General features: G+C 45.3%; 6 non-coding genes across 6 annotated transcripts; all 6 read left to right on the forward strand.

The window, feature by feature from the left end:
* Nucleotides 1-8,189: 8,189 nt before the first annotated feature.
* trnal-uag (transfer RNA leucine (anticodon UAG)) lies at nucleotides 8,190-8,271 on the forward strand. Its single transcript has one exon. It is a non-coding gene; the product is annotated as a tRNA-Leu (tRNA).
* Nucleotides 8,272-10,188: 1,917 nt separating this feature from the next.
* On the forward strand, nucleotides 10,189-10,270 carry trnal-uag (transfer RNA leucine (anticodon UAG)). The gene has a single exon. It is a non-coding gene; the product is annotated as a tRNA-Leu (tRNA).
* A 1,917-nt stretch (nucleotides 10,271-12,187) lies between these two features.
* trnal-uag (transfer RNA leucine (anticodon UAG)) lies at nucleotides 12,188-12,269 on the forward strand. Its single transcript has one exon. It is a non-coding gene; the product is annotated as a tRNA-Leu (tRNA).
* Nucleotides 12,270-14,186: 1,917 nt separating this feature from the next.
* On the forward strand, nucleotides 14,187-14,268 carry trnal-uag (transfer RNA leucine (anticodon UAG)). The gene has a single exon. It is a non-coding gene; the product is annotated as a tRNA-Leu (tRNA).
* Nucleotides 14,269-16,185: 1,917 nt separating this feature from the next.
* On the forward strand, nucleotides 16,186-16,267 carry trnal-uag (transfer RNA leucine (anticodon UAG)). The gene has a single exon. It is a non-coding gene; the product is annotated as a tRNA-Leu (tRNA).
* A 1,917-nt stretch (nucleotides 16,268-18,184) lies between these two features.
* On the forward strand, nucleotides 18,185-18,266 carry trnal-uag (transfer RNA leucine (anticodon UAG)). Its single transcript has one exon. It is a non-coding gene; the product is annotated as a tRNA-Leu (tRNA).
* Nucleotides 18,267-18,920: the final 654 nt, after the last annotated feature.

Here is an 18,920-nt window from a genome sequence, read left to right on the forward strand (position 1 = left end):
TAATTGCAAGTCCTGTCTCTCAGAATCATCTTCAATACTTTGCACACCACTGATATAAGACGGATTGTTCTGTCATTCCCAAGGTTATCCCTATTCCCTTTCCCAAACAAGGGAAAAACATTTGCCACTCTCCAGTCATCTGGCACTATTTCAGTGGACAGTGAGGACGCAAAGATAATCACCAAAGGTACACCAATCTCTTCCGTCGCTTCCTAAGTAAACTAGGGTAACCCCTTATGGCCCAGGGGATTTATCTATCCTTATATTTGTACTTCAATCAGTCTGTAATTCCCATCAACTTGTCTACGCGCTGTCCAACCAACTGATTGACTGCTTTCCATTTAATTGTAACACACAGTGCTGACTTCCTGAATTAGTAAGGTTCCCAACATTCTGCAAATTACGGAATAAAAGTAAAAGAATGCACCAGTGCTTTCCTCAGGAAGGGCTTATGCCTGAAATATCGACTCTCTGCTCCTTGGATTCTGCTTGACCTGCTGTGCTCTTTCCAGCACCACACTTTTCGATTCTGACCTCTATCAACTGCAGTCCTCACTTTCTCCATTACTGAGGGCTGTCCCCTCGCACACTAAGTGGGGAATTAATCATCAGAAACTCATTGTATGTGGAGCTGTCTGCTCAGGTCTGGAAAGTTGCATTTGATGAAATCATTTTTTAAAAAGAAAATTTCAATTCAACAAGTATTCATTCAGTGAGAGTTAAAATTTGGTTCATTGTTTGGTCAGCCTGTTAAAAAACAGTGAATGACTGAAGCACTCCGAAGCTTCGTTAACGATGTGAGTATTATCAGACAGACTGATGTGATAAGGGAATGAGTTGACATGGACAGGTGTGACATTTTTGCCATTACAGAGAAGTGTTTGAGGGAGGTCACGGCTAACAACTCAATATTCTGTTGCACTGGAATGAAAGACAGGACAGGGCAGGATGTTAAGGCAAGACTGAAGATGTTACAGATATCGGAAAGCAAGGCTGGAGATGGTACAGAGAGAGGAAAGCAGGTTGGAGATGGCCGGGAGATAGCGTGGCCTCTGCATGATAGATTATGTTAGAGATATTTTAAAAATTCATTCACAGAATATGGGGAGAGGTGTAGCAGCTTGAGGTTAAGAGAGATGGGGAGGGACATAGTGGAGGAGATGACAGGGAAAAATGCAGAGATACACGTAAATATTGTAAAAACGAAATTTTGCGATGTCTTAATAGAGTAAATATTGTAGAAATCTGTGGAATAGACAAGGCACTGGAAGGAACTGAAGGAGGGAGACTTTGGACTGTCCAATCACAAGAGAAATAGAATCAGTCTCAGTCAGCACAGGAGAGGGCCTTCGGCTGAGAGCAACAATAACTCTGCAAACCCTGGAAACCCTTCCTTCCTAACGTCTGGCGGCTGGGGCTAGACTTGGGAGAGGTGTCTTACAGACTCCTCAAACAACAATGTGACATAACAAAGTCTCACCGTGTCAGATCAAATTCTGACATGGAAACATCCTGCTGACTCCCATCTCTCAGCCTCACGGGGTCAGATCAAACACTGACACGGAAACCTCCTGCTGACTCCCCTCCCTCAACCTCACGGGGCCAGAACAAATACTGACATGGAAACATCCTGCTGATTCCACTCCCTCAGCCTCACGGTGTCAGATCAAACACTGAATCGAAACCTCCTGCTGACTCCCCTCCCTGAGCCTCACGGTGTCAGATCAAACACTGACACGGAAACTTCGTGCTGACTCCCTTCCCACAACCTCATAGTTCAGTGTCCCTCGACATTGAAAAACACTTCGAGGAAGCACTGAAAGAGTAATAAAGGTGGAGACCATATACTGAGTGGGCCATTTCAAAACACCAAAAGGACATAACTGTGAGACTGGGTTTGCACCGGGTGGGGAGGCAACGACCGAGAGGGAGAAACATCTTTGAACTCATTCTCACAAATCTACGGGCTGCAGACACATTGGTCGATGACCTTATTGGGAACGGTGACTACCACACACAATATTTCTGGAGACTAAAATCCCACTTTTACATTGTGAATATCTTCTGTATCACCATATTAAACGGGAAAACTTTAGTAACTCAGCTTTGGGCTATGGGAGATGAGTCATAAAATTCATAAAGTCTCTACTGTGTGGAAACATGCCCTTCGGCCAAGCAAGTCCATACCAACCCTCCGAAGAGTATCCCACACAGACACACCCCAACATTACCAACAGCAGCAGAATTGCATCCAGCACAATTTTTTCAGTCACTGTTAGGATATGTTCCACTTTACCCTTAAAATCAAGTCGGGGATAAACCCTTGTTCAATGGAGAATCCAGGAGAACTTGCGAAGAGCAGCACTAGATACAACTCACAATGAGGTGAGCTTACCAATTTGGGTCACTTACTCATCAGATAGTGTCAGCTTCAAGTGACAGACAGATCTAACCAACAAATCAGACCTCATCTCTGCAATCCTGTCACATGCAATCAGTGTGACTGTTGATGGTCAATCAAGCAACTCACTGGAGGAGGAGGATCCACAAAAACCACCTTCCTCAAAGATGGAAGGGCCCGGCACAACAATAGAACAGCTAAGGCTGAAACATTCACAGCAATGTTCAGACAGATGGGTCAGTGGGATGATCTACTTTAGTCTCCTCCAGATGGCAGTCTTCAGCTAATCCAAAACATTTCATGTGGCATCTGCAGGTGGCTGGAGAGATTGGATAATGCAAAGGCTGTGGCCCTGATAACATTCCATTCAGGCTGTAACTGCTGGGATACAGCAATGGGACCTACCGGACAATGGGAAGCTATCCGGGTGTGTCCCGTACACACACAGATAAAACATCAGGCAAGCAATGACTGCCCCATTGTTCTAATCCTTATCATTAATAAAGGGATGGATGATATCATCTACAGTGGTATCAAGCAGCACTTCCTCAGCACCAACCTGATCACTGAAGCTCAGTATGTGCTCTGCCAGAGCCACTAATTTCCTGAGCTCATTGAAGCCTTGGTTGAAAGGTGGCCAACAAGCAAACAAACGGTTGAATTCTAGAGGAGAGGCCAGAGTGACTGCACTTAACAGCAGCATAACTGCATTTGACCTAGTGTCATATCCAGGATTAATATCAATGCTGGATCAAATAGGAAACATCTGCACTGGCTGAAATCATATCTGGTGCAAAGGAAGATGACTGCGGATTGGGAGAAAGCAGCCATCTTTGCAGCAGTTGCCCAGTGCAGGTGTTTTTGGGTAAGCCTGGAAATCAGAAATGGAAAGGTAAGGCATCAAACTCCTATGGGATGATAGGGCTACTCTCTCGTTGGGCAGTGACGACTGACGGTAATTTAACTGGATAGTTATCATGCCTCAAGTAAGGGAGAGGTTGAGTAGCAACATTTCTCTTCGTCAATGCAGGAATCGAACCCACACGGTGGGTATTAATCTACACTATAAACCAGTCATCCAACTGATTGAGCTAATCAAGTCTGCACTAATCTCGTGGTGGTAGATGTTGTAATATTATTCCATTCAGGTATGTTGTTAAACACTTCTGGAGCAGGTGGAACGAGAAGCAAGCTTCCGAGCTCAGATGGAGGGAAAGCATCAGTGAGCTATAACAGTGCTCTCTGCCCTCGGCCCAATAATTTTCAGCTGCTTCATAAATGTCCATCTCTACATTATAAAGTCACAAGTGAGGAAGTTTGCCAATTATTGAACAATGTTCAAGACCATTTACACTGACACTGGAGCAGTCCTTATCCAAATGCAACAGGACCTGGAAATATGCAGGTGTGTGCTTACAAATAACAAGTTGCCATTTCCATTAAACATGTGCCAGACAACGGTTACTTCTAACAATAGAAAATTGAACCATATCCTCTAACGGTGAATGCCAGCACCATCACTGAACACCCACCTAGCAATATCCCAAGGATTATCGTTAACCCGAACTGGACTGACCATAGAATTTCATTACCCATTCCTGTGTTGGCTTTCATTAGCAGGGGGATTGAATTTAAGAGCTATGAGGTTATGCTGCAGCTTTATCGATCCCTGGTTAGACAACACTTGATTTATTGCGTTCAATTCTGGTTGCCTCATTATCAGAAAGATGTGGAAGCTTTCGAGAAGGTGCAGAGGAGATTTATCAGGATGCTGCCTGGACTGCAGGGGACATCTTACGAAGAATATTTGAGGGAGTTAGGGCTTTTCTCATTGGAATGAAAAAGGATGAGAGATGATTTCATAGAGGTGAATGAGACTATTTGAGGCTGAGATAGAGAGGATAACCACATACTTTTCCCATTGCAAAAATGGAAATGATGAGGTGGCGTAAGTTGAAGGTGATTGGAGGAAGGTTTATAGGAGATTTCAGTGGTGGGTTCTTTACACATCGTGTAGCGGGTGCATGGAATACGCTGCCAACAGTTGTAGCAGAGTCCAATACATTAGGGACATTTAAGCAATTCTTATCTAGGAAAATGGATGACAGGAAAATGTAGGAACTGTTTGTTAAAATGTCAGCACTACATTGAGGCTGAAGGGCCTTGCGCTGTGCTGTACTGTTCTACGTTCTAAATAGGGAGGGTCACAATGGCACAAAGAGGTTTCATAAAGCTGGAAAGGTTGGGATCTGAATGAAGAGACTCAAATAGGAAGGGTTGCTAGGATTGTCGCGGGAAACAGACACAGCAATAATCTGATCTGGAGCAGACCACACAGACTGGGAGGGGTGTGAGGACTGGAGGTTGTTCCACAGTGAGGGAGGGCATTAGAGCCACAAGAGGTTACAGAGCTATAGGGCCTGCAGGAGTTCATGGAGATGGGGAGGTTAGAGGGGACAAAGCAGTTTACAAGCACAAGGATGTTGGTAGGATGGGATGGTTGGAGACGGTTTCACAGATAAGGAAGTTTAAACATCCTGCAGTGTAGTCAAAGTGGGAAGGTTTGTAGGGGAGGATGGCACTTACACAGATGGAGGTGTAAGAGCTGGAGAAGGTTATGGAGATGAGTAGATGGATGGAGAGACTGGAGGAGCTTGCATTGACAGGGTGAGAGATAGCCACGGGAGGATGTTACACAGATAGTGAGTCTTTTCGGAACTGGATCAGTAGAGTAACAGGCATTGGAGTGAGTTCTACAGATACTGACTGCAGCAGGGACCTGAGAGGGTTGCAGGGTACCCACAGATTGATCGTGTCTTTCGGACTGGGAAAAGATATGGATAGATTAAAACCAATGTATGCTGTTTTCTTTTTCCTGAACAGAGTCTCAATAACCCTCAGCAGACAGGGATCCCGAAACCTGTCGACTTTTCCTTTCACTCTAACAGGGACATACTGGCCCTGGATTCTTGAGATCAAACTTTTAAAACCCTCCCGTTTGCCAGTCATTCCTTTTCCTTCAAACATACTCACCCAATCGATGGTAATCATAATGTGGGGGAGGCGGTGTTGGACTGGGGTGGACAATGTTAAAAATCACACAACACCAGCTAACAGTCCAACAGGTTTATTTGGAGGCACGAGGTTTCAGAGCGCTGCTTCATCAGGGGGTTGTGGAGCACAGTCGTACGGCACAGAATTTATAGCAACAGGATAGCAGTGTCATGGAATGTAATATCAAACACATTTCGTTCCTGCCTTTCACCTTTTAGGATTATCACCTGCACTTCGAAAGATAGTGCTTTGAAATAAAACGACTAGACGAGAAACTGGTGTTCTGTGATTTTTAATTCACCCAATCCTGCCTAATCGCTCCAAACCTGGCCCTGCCCCAGTTTCATCTGGGGACCTGTCTGATCCTTTTCCATAACTCTGTTCTAACGAAGACAGTTGTGGTCACTGGACCCGAATTGCTTTCTGACTGACACTTCAGTCACTTTCCAGACCTCGTTTTCTGAGGGGAGGTCCAGTGCTGCTCCCGCCTGAGTGGAGTTAGGCCTTGTTAGAGTTACATATTGGTTTAGGAAAATGTCTTGGACACATTTGACAAATTGCACTCCGTACAGGCCTTTTACTCTGTGGGTGGCCCAGTCCATCCAGGGGAAGTTAACATCTCCAAACAATACTACATTATTATTTCTATAGGTACCTGCAATCTCTCTACACATCTGCTCCTCTCGTATCCGCTGGCTCTATGGGAATCTGGAACACTGTCCCAACAGAGTCCATCCCCTTTCTGTTTCTATCTTCTAACCATATGGCCTCATTTGATGATCCCTTAAGAGTATCCTTTCTAAGCACTGTTGGTCTGCCATCCCTTATCAAATGTGCAACTCACCCATCTCACTCACTCTGTCAGACCTGTAGCTTCTGTATCCTGGAACAGTGAGCTGCCAGTCCTGCCCTTCTCTCAGCCATGTTTCTCTTATGGCTTTCATATCCCAGTCCCCAGAGCCAATCCATGCTCTGAGATCGTCTGACGGACCAGTCAGGCCTCGTGTGTTGAATTAAATGCACGTTAAAACAGTAGTCTTTTCACTCCCTTGACTGTGCCCCAGGATATACAGAATAGGAAACTTGTTCTCGGTGGCTGACGTATTTTTCCCCGACTGGCCGATGGTACCTCTCTTACTCAGAGTCCCTGCCAACCTAGTTTAAACCCTCGCCAGGTAACACTGACAAATCTCCCTCACAGTGATCCTGGTGCCCTCTGTTTTAAGTCAAACCTGTTCCCCCTTGTACAGGTCACCTCTATCCCAGAAGAGATCTCAATGATTCAAGCATTACCCCATCCCCCAGCTCCTCAGCCACACATCTATCTGGGCTATCTTTCTATTTCAGTCCTCAACGAGGCAGGTGGCTATAGGAATAATCTGTCGATCACTTCCCTTGAGGTCATCCTTTTAAACCTCTTACCTAACTCCTGATACTCATATCGCAGGACCCATCCCATTGTCTACCACTGTCATGTGGACTGATGTACACAATGACCAATGGCGAATAATTCTCCCCTTCAGAATGTTCATTAACCGCACAGAGATATTCTTGACCCTGACACCTGGAAGGCAGCACACTATCCTGGGATGTCTTCTGCAGCCAAGTAATCTCCTGTCTGCCCCCGTCACAAAAAAGTCTCCTATCAGTATCACAAACATTAGAGAGGATCTGGTTGACGTGGACTGGGAGGACTATCTGCAGTTGGGTCTATATTTGGAAAGTGGAAGTATGTTAAAGTGATACAGTGAGAATTCAGGGCCAGTGTGTTCCTGACGAGGGAATAGTAAAGGCACAAAGTCCAGCGAATACTGATCAAGCGATATCGTGAGATTGATAAAGAAAATACAGTGTAATAAAGCCAGGCGAAGCAATCAAGGGCAGTTAGCACCTCTTCCGGAGTGGGGGTGGGGTGAGGTAATTACCTTTTGACTTCTGTTACCATGTTCAGAAACTGCCTTTTAGATTGAGGTGAAGAGAAACTGCATTTCTAAAACGCACCATGGAATTTAGCAAAATTTATTGAGTCGCTTATCTTCGATTCCCACACAGGTTTCCAACTCAGTTGGTATCCATGTGGCTAATATCCAGGTGTGAAGATCTCTGCAGCGAATTGCACGGTGAAGGCAAAAAGGCAAGAAAAGTGGCATCTCGAACTGGCTCCGAGGTCAGAGCATCCTTACAATGTGATCTGTCGTTCTCGGATTGTAGTGCTACCTCCGGTTTTAGGGTGGAGAACATTCTTTGGGACTCGTATTCTGCAAAACAGGCACAGTGACTGAAACTATGCTGCGCGGTATGATGTGGAACACGGCCTACTCAGCTTTGTGCATCTTCCCTGTAGACCGGTGTGCTTCATATTCCGTGTAAACGTGAAAGTTGTCCTGTTTTGAGCAATGGGTGAAATCATTTAGCAATGCAAGAATCGAAATTGCAGTAATGTCAAATAGCTCATGATAATTTGACCAAATGATAACCGATCATATATTCTGACGCTCTCACAGATACATTTGTAGCTGAAAAGAGTCTGAGAAAATAGACTCAGCTGACCAATGATTTTTGTCTGGATTGACGGGCTATCATTATCTGCTGCGAAATTGATATTGTAGACGGGCACATCCCAGCAGCTGTGCGAGTCGGAGAGGGATCATGGAACCCTTTTCACGTGACTTTGCACCTGTTGTCATGCAGGAGCAGAATTGGAGTTGCAAGAAAAGGTGTTCTGCCGCCGGCTGGTAGTGTGGCCGAGCGGTCTAAGGCGCTGGATTTAGGCTCCAGTCTCGACAGAGGCGTGGGTTCGAATCCCACCGCTGCCATTTCTGCTGATCAACTCCAACCACGCCGCTTCCTGCAGAGTTGTTTCGACCCCTGCTGCAGTTCGGTTTTAAACAGAAGCCAAATAGGTTTGCTTCCCGGGCAATGAACAGTGGTGTGGGAAAGTGCCGATTTTTTCCAACTTGTCTGTGCTGTCATGATCGTGTTCGCCTCTCGCGCGGAAAAATCGCAAGCAGCTCTACTCTTGCTTTATGTTCCAGACAAGTTGTCTTTTTACTGGAACCGAATGGAGACTGTTATTTCATCGCTGTTGTGAAACAAAGTCCTACGGTGACTCGACTCGTGGTTATTTGGTTTTCTGGCCAATGAGAAAATCCTTCCAATGAATTTCGACGTCATATGGTATTGAATTTCTCCCACTTCCTTCATTTCCGTCCTGGGTACATCGGAAGGGAAAGGTAATCTAATCGAGACTGTGATTGGTGAAATTCATTTTTTATGACCCCTTCTTATAATATTCTTTCTTTCTCTCTTTTCGGCATTGTCTGGGAAGTGGTGGTGCACTCAGGCTCCAGTATGTTTGAAAGAGTAGTTTGGAATTGCCCTGTTGTTAATTGTGAGATTACTTTATGGCTCATGCCCCCGGACTGTCTCACATTTAGCATTCATGCTCGCTGTGTCTGAGAATGCATTTGGTTTGCCAGTTTTGTTTGTGTTCCGTGTTAAATGCTTTCTGTTGTGCGATTCTCTCAATACATTACGAATTAACAGGGTTTGTGAGGTAACTTCCAGCGGCAAGAATCCTCAACTGAGAATCTGGGAAAATTTCCCAGAGTATGGTCAGTCGGAGCAAAAGTAAGGAAATCGTTCGTTTCTGCAGTGGTTCACAATGCTACCTTTCCCGTGAGCAGTCGAAATGATTGTGCCACAGACTGCTTTTCATTTGGTTTTCTTTAAATCACTGACGAGCAGGAAAATGTAAACGGGGAGGGCGAGTGGGGAAGGGAGGCAGTTGCAGCTCTGGTGAAATTCCTTTTTTGTGATTCACTCAGCAACCAGAGACGTGAAGGTGACTCAAGCGTGAGAGCTCTTCACATCGTGAACAAAAAGCAATCAAGGGCAGTTAGCACCTCTTCCGGAGTGGGGGTGGGGTGAGGTAATTACCTTTTGACTTCTGTTACTATGTTCAGAAACTGCCTTTTAGATTGAGGTGAAGAGAAACTGCATTTCTAAAACGCACCATGGAATTTAGCAAAATTTATTGAGTCGCTTATCTTCGATTCCCACACAGGTTTCCAACTCAGTTGGTATCCATGTGTGAAGATCTCTGCAGCGAATTGCACGGTGAAGGCAAAAAGGCAAGAAAAGTGGCATCTCGAACTGGCTCCGAGGTCAGAGCATCCTTACAATGTGATCTGTCGTTCTCGGATTGTAGTGCTACCTCCGGTTTTAGGGTGGAGAACATTCTTTGGGACTCGTATTCTGCAAAACAGGCACAGTGACTGAAACTATGCTGCGCGGTATGATGTGGAACACGGCCTACTCAGCTTTGTGCATCTTCCCTGTAGACCGGCGTGCTTCATATTCCGTGTAAACGTGAAAGTTGTTCTGTTTTGAGCAATGGGTGAAATCATTTAGCAATGCAAGAATCGAAATTGCAGTAATGTCAAATAGCTCATGATAATTTGACCAAATGATAACCGATCATATATTCTGACGCTCTCACAGATACATTTGTAGCTGAAAAGAGTCTGAGAAAATAGACTCAGCTTACCATTGATTTTTGTCTGGATTGACGGGCTATCATTATCTGCTGCGAAATTGATATTGTAGACGGGCACATCCCAGCAGCTGTGCGAGTCGGAGAGGGATCATGGAACCCTTTTCACGTGACTTTGCACCTGTTGTCATGCAGGAGCAGAATTGGAGTTGCAAGAAAAGGTGTTCTGCCGCCGGCTGGTAGTGTGGCCGAGCGGTCTAAGGCGCTGGATTTAGGCTCCAGTCTCGACAGAGGCGTGGGTTCGAATCCCACCGCTGCCATTTCTGCTGATCAACTCCAACCACGCCGCTTCCTGCAGAGTTGTTTCGACCCCTGCTGCAGTTCGGTTTTAAACAGAAGCCAAATAGGTTTGCTTCCCGGGCAATGAACAGTGGTGTGGGAAAGTGCCGATTTTTTCCAACTTGTCTGTGCTGTCATGATCGTGTTCGCCTCTCGCGCGGAAAAATCGCAAGCAGCTCTACTCTTGCTTTATGTTCCAGACAAGTTGTCTTTTTACTGGAACCGAATGGAGACTGTTATTTCATCGCTGTTGTGAAACAAAGTCCTACGGTGACTCGACTCGTGGTTATTTGGTTTTCTGGCCAATGAGAAAATCCTTCCAATGAATTTCGACGTCATATGGTATTGAATTTCTCCCACTTCCTTCATTTCCGTCCTGGGTACATCGGAAGGGAAAGGTAATCTAATCGAGACTGTGATTGGTGAAATTCATTTTTTATGACCCATTCTTATAATATTCTTTCTTTCTCTCTTTTCGGCATTGTCTGGGAAGTGGTGGTGCACTCAGGCTCCAGTATGTTTGAAAGAGTAGTTTGGAATTGCCCTGTTGTTAATTGTGAGATTACTTTATGGCTCATGCCCCCGGACTGTCTCACATTTAGCATTCATGCTCGCTGTGTCTGAGAATGCATTTGGTTTGCCAGTTTTGTTTGTGTTCCGTGTTAAATGCTTTCTGTTGTGCGACTCTCTCAATACATTACGAATTAACAGGGTTTGTGAGGTAACTTCCAGCGGCAAGAATCCTCAACTGAGAATCTGGGAAAATTTCCCAGAGTATGGTCAGTCGGAGCAAAAGTAAGGAAATCGTTCGTTTCTGCAGTGGTTCACAATGCTACCTTTCCCGTGAGCAGTCGAAATGATTGTGCCACAGACTGCTTTTCATTTGGTTTTCTTTAAATCACTGACGAGCAGGAAAATGTAAACGGGGAGGGCGAGTGGGGAAGGGAGGCAGTTGCAGCTCTGGTGAAATTCCTTTTTTGTGATTCACTCAGCAACCAGAGACGTGAAGGTGACTCAAGCGTGAGAGCTCTTCACATCGTGAACAAAAAGCAATCAAGGGCAGTTAGCACCTCTTCCGGAGTGGGGGTGGGGTGAGGTAATTACCTTTTGACTTCTGTTACTATGTTCAGAAACTGCCTTTTAGATTGAGGTGAAGAGAAACTGCATTTCTAAAACGCACCATGGAATTTAGCAAAATCTATTGAGTCGCTTATCTTCGATTCCCACACAGGTTTCCAACTCAGTTGGTATCCATGTGTGAAGATCTCTGCAGCGAATTGCACGGTGAAGGCAAAAAGGCAAGAAAAGTGGCATCTCGAACTGGCTCCGAGGTCAGAGCATCCTTACAATGTGATCTGTCGTTCTCGGATTGTAGTGCTACCTCCGGTTTTAGGGTGGAGAACATTCTTTGGGACTCGTATTCTGCAAAACAGGCACAGTGACTGAAACTATGCTGCGCGGTATGATGGGGAACACGGCCTACTCAGCTTTGTGCATCTTCCCTGTAGACCGGCGTGCTTCATATTCCGTGTAAACGTGAAAGTTGTCCTGTTTTGAGCAATGGGTGAAATCATTTAGCAATGCAAGAATCGAAATTGCAGTAATGTCAAATAGCTCATGATAATTTGACCAAATGATAACCGATCATATATTCTGACGCTCTCACAGATACATTTGTAGCTGAAAAGAGTCTGAGAAAATAGACTCAGCTTACCAATGATTTTTGTCTGGATTGACGGGCTATCATTATCTGCTGCGAAATTGATATTGTAGACGGGCACATCCCAGCAGCTGTGCGAGTCGGAGAGGGATCATGGAACCCTTTTCACGTGACTTTGCACCTGTTGTCATGCAGGAGCAGAATTGGAGTTGCAAGAAAAGGTGTTCTGCCGCCGGCTGGTAGTGTGGCCGAGCGGTCTAAGGCGCTGGATTTAGGCTCCAGTCTCGACAGAGGCGTGGGTTCGAATCCCACCGCTGCCATTTCTGCTGATCAACTCCAACCACGCCGCTTCCTGCAGAGTTGTTTCGACCCCTGCTGCAGTTCGGTTTTAAACAGAAGCCAAATAGGTTTGCTTCCCCGGCAATGAACAGTGGTGTGGGAAAGTGCCGATTTTTTCCAACTTGTCTGTGCTGTCATGATCGTGTTCGCCTCTCGCGCGGAAAAATCGCAAGCAGCTCTACTCTTGCTTTATGTTCCAGACAAGTTGTCTTTTTACTGGAACCGAATGGAGACTGTTATTTCATCGCTGTTGTGAAACAAAGTCCTACGGTGACTCGACTCGTGGTTATTTGGTTTTCTGGCCAATGAGAAAATCCTTCCAATGAATTTCGACGTCATATGGTATTGAATTTCTCCCACTTCCTTCATTTCCGTCCTGGGTACATCGGAAGGGAAAGGTAATCTAATCGAGACTGTGATTGGTGAAATTCATTTTTTATGACCCATTCTTATAATATTCTTTCTTTCTCTCTTTTCGGCATTGTCTGGGAAGTGGTGGTGCACTCAGGCTCCAGTATGTTTGAAAGAGTAGTTTGGAATTGCCCTGTTGTTAATTGTGAGATTACTTTATGGCTCATGCCCCCGGACTGTCTCACATTTAGCATTCATGCTCGCTGTGTCTGAGAATGCATTTGGTTTGCCAGTTTTGTTTGTGTTCCGTGTTAAATGCTTTCTGTTGTGCGATTCTCTCAATACATTACGAATTAACAGGGTTTGTGAGGTAACTTCCAGCGGCAAGAATCCTCAACTGAGAATCTGGGAAAATTTCCCAGAGTATGGTCAGTCGGAGCAAAAGTAAGGAAATCGTTCGTTTCTGCAGTGGTTCACAATGCTACCTTTCCCGTGAGCAGTCGAAATGATTGTGCCACAGACTGCTTTTCATTTGGTTTTCTTTAAATCACTGACGAGCAGGAAAATGTAAACGGGGAGGGCGAGTGGGGAAGGGAGGCAGTTGCAGCTCTGGTGAAATTCCTTTTTTGTGATTCACTCAGCAACCAGAGACGTGAAGGTGACTCAAGCGTGAGAGCTCTTCACATCGTGAACAAAAAGCAATCAAGGGCAGTTAGCACCTCTTCCGGAGTGGGGGTGGGGTGAGGTAATTACCTTTTGACTTCTGTTACTATGTTCAGAAACTGCCTTTTAGATTGAGGTGAAGAGAAACTGCATTTCTAAAACGCACCATGGAATTTAGCAAAATTTATTGAGTCGCTTATCTTCGATTCCCACACAGGTTTCCAACTCAGTTGGTATCCATGTGTGAAGATCTCTGCAGCGAATTGCACGGTGAAGGCAAAAAGGCAAGAAAAGTGGCATCTCGAACTGGCTCCGAGGTCAGAGCATCCTTACAATGTGATCTGTCGTTCTCGGATTGTAGTGCTACCTCCGGTTTTAGGGTGGAGAACATTCTTTGGGACTCGTATTCTGCAAAACAGGCACAGTGACTGAAACTATGCTGCGCGGTATGATGTGGAACACGGCCTACTCAGCTTTGTGCATCTTCCCTGTAGACCGGTGTGCTTCATATTCCGTGTAAACGTGAAAGTTGTCCTGTTTTGAGCAATGGGTGAAATCATTTAGCAATGCAAGAATCGAAATTGCAGTAATGTCAAATAGCTCATGATAATTTGACCAAATGATAACCGATCATATATTCTGACGCTTTCACAGATACATTTGTAGCTGAAAAGAGTCTGAGAAAATAGACTCAGCTTACCAATGATTTTTGTCTGGATTGACGGGCTATCATTATCTGCTGCGAAATTGATATTGTAGACGGGCACATCCCAGCAGCTGTGCGAGTCGGAGAGGGATCATGGAACCCTTTTCACGTGACTTTGCACCTGTTGTCATGCAGGAGCAGAATTGGAGTTGCAAGAAAAGGTGTTCTGCCGCCGGCTGGTAGTGTGGCCGAGCGGTCTAAGGCGCTGGATTTAGGCTCCAGTCTCGACAGAGGCGTGGGTTCGAATCCCACCGCTGCCATTTCTGCTGATCAACTCCAACCACGCCGCTTCCTGCAGAGTTGTTTCGACCCCTGCTGCAGTTCGGTTTTAAACAGAAGCCAAATAGGTTTGCTTCCCCGGCAATGAACAGTGGTGTGGGAAAGTGCCGATTTTTTCCAACTTGTCTGTGCTGTCATGATCGTGTTCGCCTCTCGCGCGGAAAAATCGCAAGCAGCTCTACTCTTGCTTTATGTTCCAGACAAGTTGTCTTTTTACTGGAACCGAATGGAGACTGTTATTTCATCGCTGTTGTGAAACAAAGTCCTACGGTGACTCGACTCGTGGTTATTTGGTTTTCTGGCCAATGAGAAAATCCTTCCAATGAATTTCGACGTCATATGGTATTGAATTTCTCCCACTTCCTTCATTTCCGTCCTGGGTACATCGGAAGGGAAAGGTAATCTAATCGAGACTGTGATTGGTGAAATTCATTTTTTATGACCCATTCTTATAATATTCTTTCTTTCTCTCTTTTCGGCATTGTCTGGGAAGTGGTGGTGCACTCAGGCTCCAGTATGTTTGAAAGAGTAGTTTGGAATTGCCCTGTTGTTAATTGTGAGATTACTTTATGGCTCATGCCCCCGGACTGTCTCACATTTAGCATTCATGCTCGCTGTGTCTGAGAATGCATTTGGTTTGCCAGTTTTGTTTGTGTTCCGTGTTAAATGCTTTCTGTTGTGCGACTCTCTCAATACATTACGAATTAACAGGGTTTGTGAGGTAACTTCCAGCGGCAAGAATCCTCAACTGAGAATCTGGGAAAATTTCCCAGAGTATGGTCAGTCGGAGCAAAAGTAAGGAAATCGTTCGTTTCTGCAGTGGTTCACAATGCTACCTTTCCCGTGAGCAGTCGAAATGATTGTGCCACAGACTGCTTTTCATTTGGTTTTCTTTAAATCACTGACGAGCAGGAAAATGTAAACGGGGAGGGCGAGTGGGGAAGGGAGGCAGTTGCAGCTCTGGTGAAATTCCTTTTTTGTGATTCACTCAGCAACCAGAGACGTGAAGGTGACTCAAGCGTGAGAGCTCTTCACATCGTGAACAAAAAGCAATCAAGGGCAGTTAGCACCTCTTCCGGAGTGGGGGTGGGGTGAGGTAATTACCTTTTGACTTCTGTTACTATGTTCAGAAACTGCCTTTTAGATTGAGGTGAAGAGAAACTGCATTTCTAAAACGCACCATGGAATTTAGCAAAATTTATTGAGTCGCTTATCTTCGATTCCCACACAGGTTTCCAACTCAGTTGGTATCCATGTGTGAAGATCTCTGCAGCGAATTGCACGGTGAAGGCAAAAAGGCAAGAAAAGTGGCATCTCGAACTGGCTCCGAGGTCAGAGCATCCTTACAATGCGATCTGTCGTTCTCGGATTGTAGTGCTACCTCCGGTTTTAGGGTGGAGAACATTCTTTGGGACTCGTATTCTGCAAAACAGGCACAGTGACTGAAACTATGCTGCGCGGTATGATGTGGAACACGGCCTACTCAGCTTTGTGCATCTTCCCTGTAGACCGGTGTGCTTCATATTCCGTGTAAACGTGAAAGTTGTCCTGTTTTGAGCAATGGGTGAAATCATTTAGCAATGCAAGAATCGAAATTGCAGTAATGTCAAATAGCTCATGATAATTTGACCAAATGATAACCGATCATATATTCTGACGCTCTCACAGATACATTTGTAGCTGAAAAGAGTCTGAGAAAATAGACTCAGCTTACCAATGATTTTTGTCTGGATTGACGGGCTATCATTATCTGCTGCGAAATTGATATTGTAGACGGGCACATCCCAGCAGCTGTGCGAGTCGGAGAGGGATCATGGAACCCTTTTCACGTGACTTTGCACCTGTTGTCATGCAGGAGCAGAATTGGAGTTGCAAGAAAAGGTGTTCTGCCGCCGGCTGGTAGTGTGGCCGAGCGGTCTAAGGCGCTGGATTTAGGCTCCAGTCTCGACAGAGGCGTGGGTTCGAATCCCACCGCTGCCATTTCTGCTGATCAACTCCAACCACGCCGCTTCCTGCAGAGTTGTTTCGACCCCTGCTGCAGTTCGGTTTTAAACAGAAGCCAAATAGGTTTGCTTCCCCGGCAATGAACAGTGGTGTGGGAAAGTGCCGATTTTTTCCAACTTGTCTGTGCTGTCATGATCGTGTTCGCCTCTCGCGCGGAAAAATCGCAAGCAGCTCTACTCTTGCTTTATGTTCCAGACAAGTTGTCTTTTTACTGGAACCGAATGGAGACTGTTATTTCATCGCTGTTGTGAAACAAAGTCCTACGGTGACTCGACTCGTGGTTATTTGGTTTTCTGGCCAATGAGAAAATCCTTCCAATGAATTTCGACGTCATATGGTATTGAATTTCTCCCACTTCCTTCATTTCCGTCCTGGGTACATCGGAAGGGAAAGGTAATCTAATCGAGACTGTGATTGGTGAAATTCATTTTTTATGACCCATTCTTATAATATTCTTTCTTTCTCTCTTTTCGGCATTGTCTGGGAAGTGGTGGTGCACTCAGGCTCCAGTATGTTTGAAAGAGTAGTTTGGAATTGCCCTGTTGTTAATTGTGAGATTACTTTATGGCTCATGCCCCCGGACTGTCTCACATTTAGCATTCATGCTCGCTGTGTCTGAGAATGCATTTGGTTTGCCAGTTTTGTTTGTGTTCCGTGTTAAATGCTTTCTGTTGTGCGACTCTCTCAATACATTACGAATTAACAGGGTTTGTGAGGTAACTTCCAGCGGCAAGAATCCTCAACTGAGAATCTGGGAAAATTTCCCAGAGTATGGTCAGTCGGAGCAAAAGTAAGGAAATCGTTCGTTTCTGCAGTGGTTCACAATGCTACCTTTCCCGTGAGCAGTCGAAATGATTGTGCCACAGACTGCTTTTCATTTGGTTTTCTTTAAATCACTGACGAGCAGGAAAATGTAAACGGGGAGGGCGAGTGGGGAAGGGAGGCAGTTGCAGCTCTGGTGAAATTCCTTTTTTGTGATTCACTCAGCAACCAGAGACGTGAAGGTGACTCAAGCGTGAGAGCTCTTCACATCGTGAACAAAAAGCAATCAAGGGCAGTTAGCACCTCTTCCGGAGTGGGGGTGGGGTGAGGTAATTACCTTTTGACTTCTGTTACTATGTTCAGAAACTGCCTTTTAGATTGAGGTGAAGAGAAACTGCATTTCTAAAACGCACCATGGAATTTAGCAAAATCTATTGAGTCGCTTATCTTCGATTCCCACACAGGTTTCCAACTCAGTTGGTATCCATGTGTGAAGATCTCTGCAGCGAATTGCACGGTGAAGGCAAAAAGGCAAGAAAAGTGGCATCTCGAACTGGCTCCGAGGTCAGAGCATCCTTACAATGTGATCTGTCGTTCTCGGATTGTAGTGCTACCTCCGGTTTTAGGGTGGAGAACATTCTTTGGGACTCGTATTCTGCAAAACAGGCACAGTGACTGAAACTATGCTGCGCGGTATGATGGGGAACACGGCCTACTCAGCTTTGTGCATCTTCCCTGTAGACCGGCGTGCTTCATATTCCGTGTAAACGTGAAAGTTGTCCTGTTTTGAGCAATGGGTGAAATCATTTAGCAATGCAAGAATCGAAATTGCAGTAATGTCAAATAGCTCATGATAATTTGACCAAATGATAACCGATCATATATTCTGACGCTCTCACAGATACATTTGTAGCTGAAAAGAGTCTGAGAAAATAGACTCAGCTTACCAATGATTTTTGTCTGGATTGACGGGCTATCATTATCTGCTGCGAAATTGATATTGTAGACGGGCACATCCCAGCAGCTGTGCGAGTCGGAGAGGGATCATGGAACCCTTTTCACGTGACTTTGCACCTGTTGTCATGCAGGAGCAGAATTGGAGTTGCAAGAAAAGGTGTTCTGCCGCCGGCTGGTAGTGTGGCCGAGCGGTCTAAGGCGCTGGATTTAGGCTCCAGTCTCGACAGAGGCGTGGGTTCGAATCCCACCGCTGCCATTTCTGCTGATCAACTCCAACCACGCCGCTTCCTGCAGAGTTGTTTCGACCCCTGCTGCAGTTCGGTTTTAGGTTTGCTTCCCGGGCAATGAACAGTGGTGTGGGAAAGTGCCGATTTTTTCCAACTTGTCTGTGCTGTCATGATCGTGTTCGCCTCTCGCGCGGAAAAATCGCAAGCAGCTCTACTCTTGCTTTATGTTCCAGACAAGTTGTCTTTTTACTGGAACCGAATGGAGACTGTTATTTCATCGCTGTTGTGAAACAAAGTCCTACGGTGACTCGACTCGTGGTTATTTGGTTTTCTGGCCAATGAGAAAATCCTTCCAATGAATTTCGACGTCATATGGTATTGAATTTCTCCCACTTCCTTCATTTCCGTCCTGGGTACATCGGAAGGGAAAGGTAATCTAATCGAGACTGTGATTGGTGAAATTCATTTTTTATGACCCATTCTTATAATATTCTTTCTTTCTCTCTTTTCGGCATTGTCTGGGAAGTGGTGGTGCACTCAGGCTCCAGTATGTTTGAAAGAGTAGTTTGGAATTGCCCTGTTGTTAATTGTGAGATTACTTTATGGCTCATGCCCCCGGACTGTCTCACATTTAGCATTCATGCTCGCTGTGTCTGAGAATGCATTTGGTTTGCCAGTTTTGT

The sequence above is a fragment of the Chiloscyllium punctatum genome, chromosome 46 (assembly GCF_047496795.1).
Source record: "Chiloscyllium punctatum isolate Juve2018m chromosome 46, sChiPun1.3, whole genome shotgun sequence".
NCBI lineage: Eukaryota > Metazoa > Chordata > Chondrichthyes > Orectolobiformes > Hemiscylliidae > Chiloscyllium > Chiloscyllium punctatum.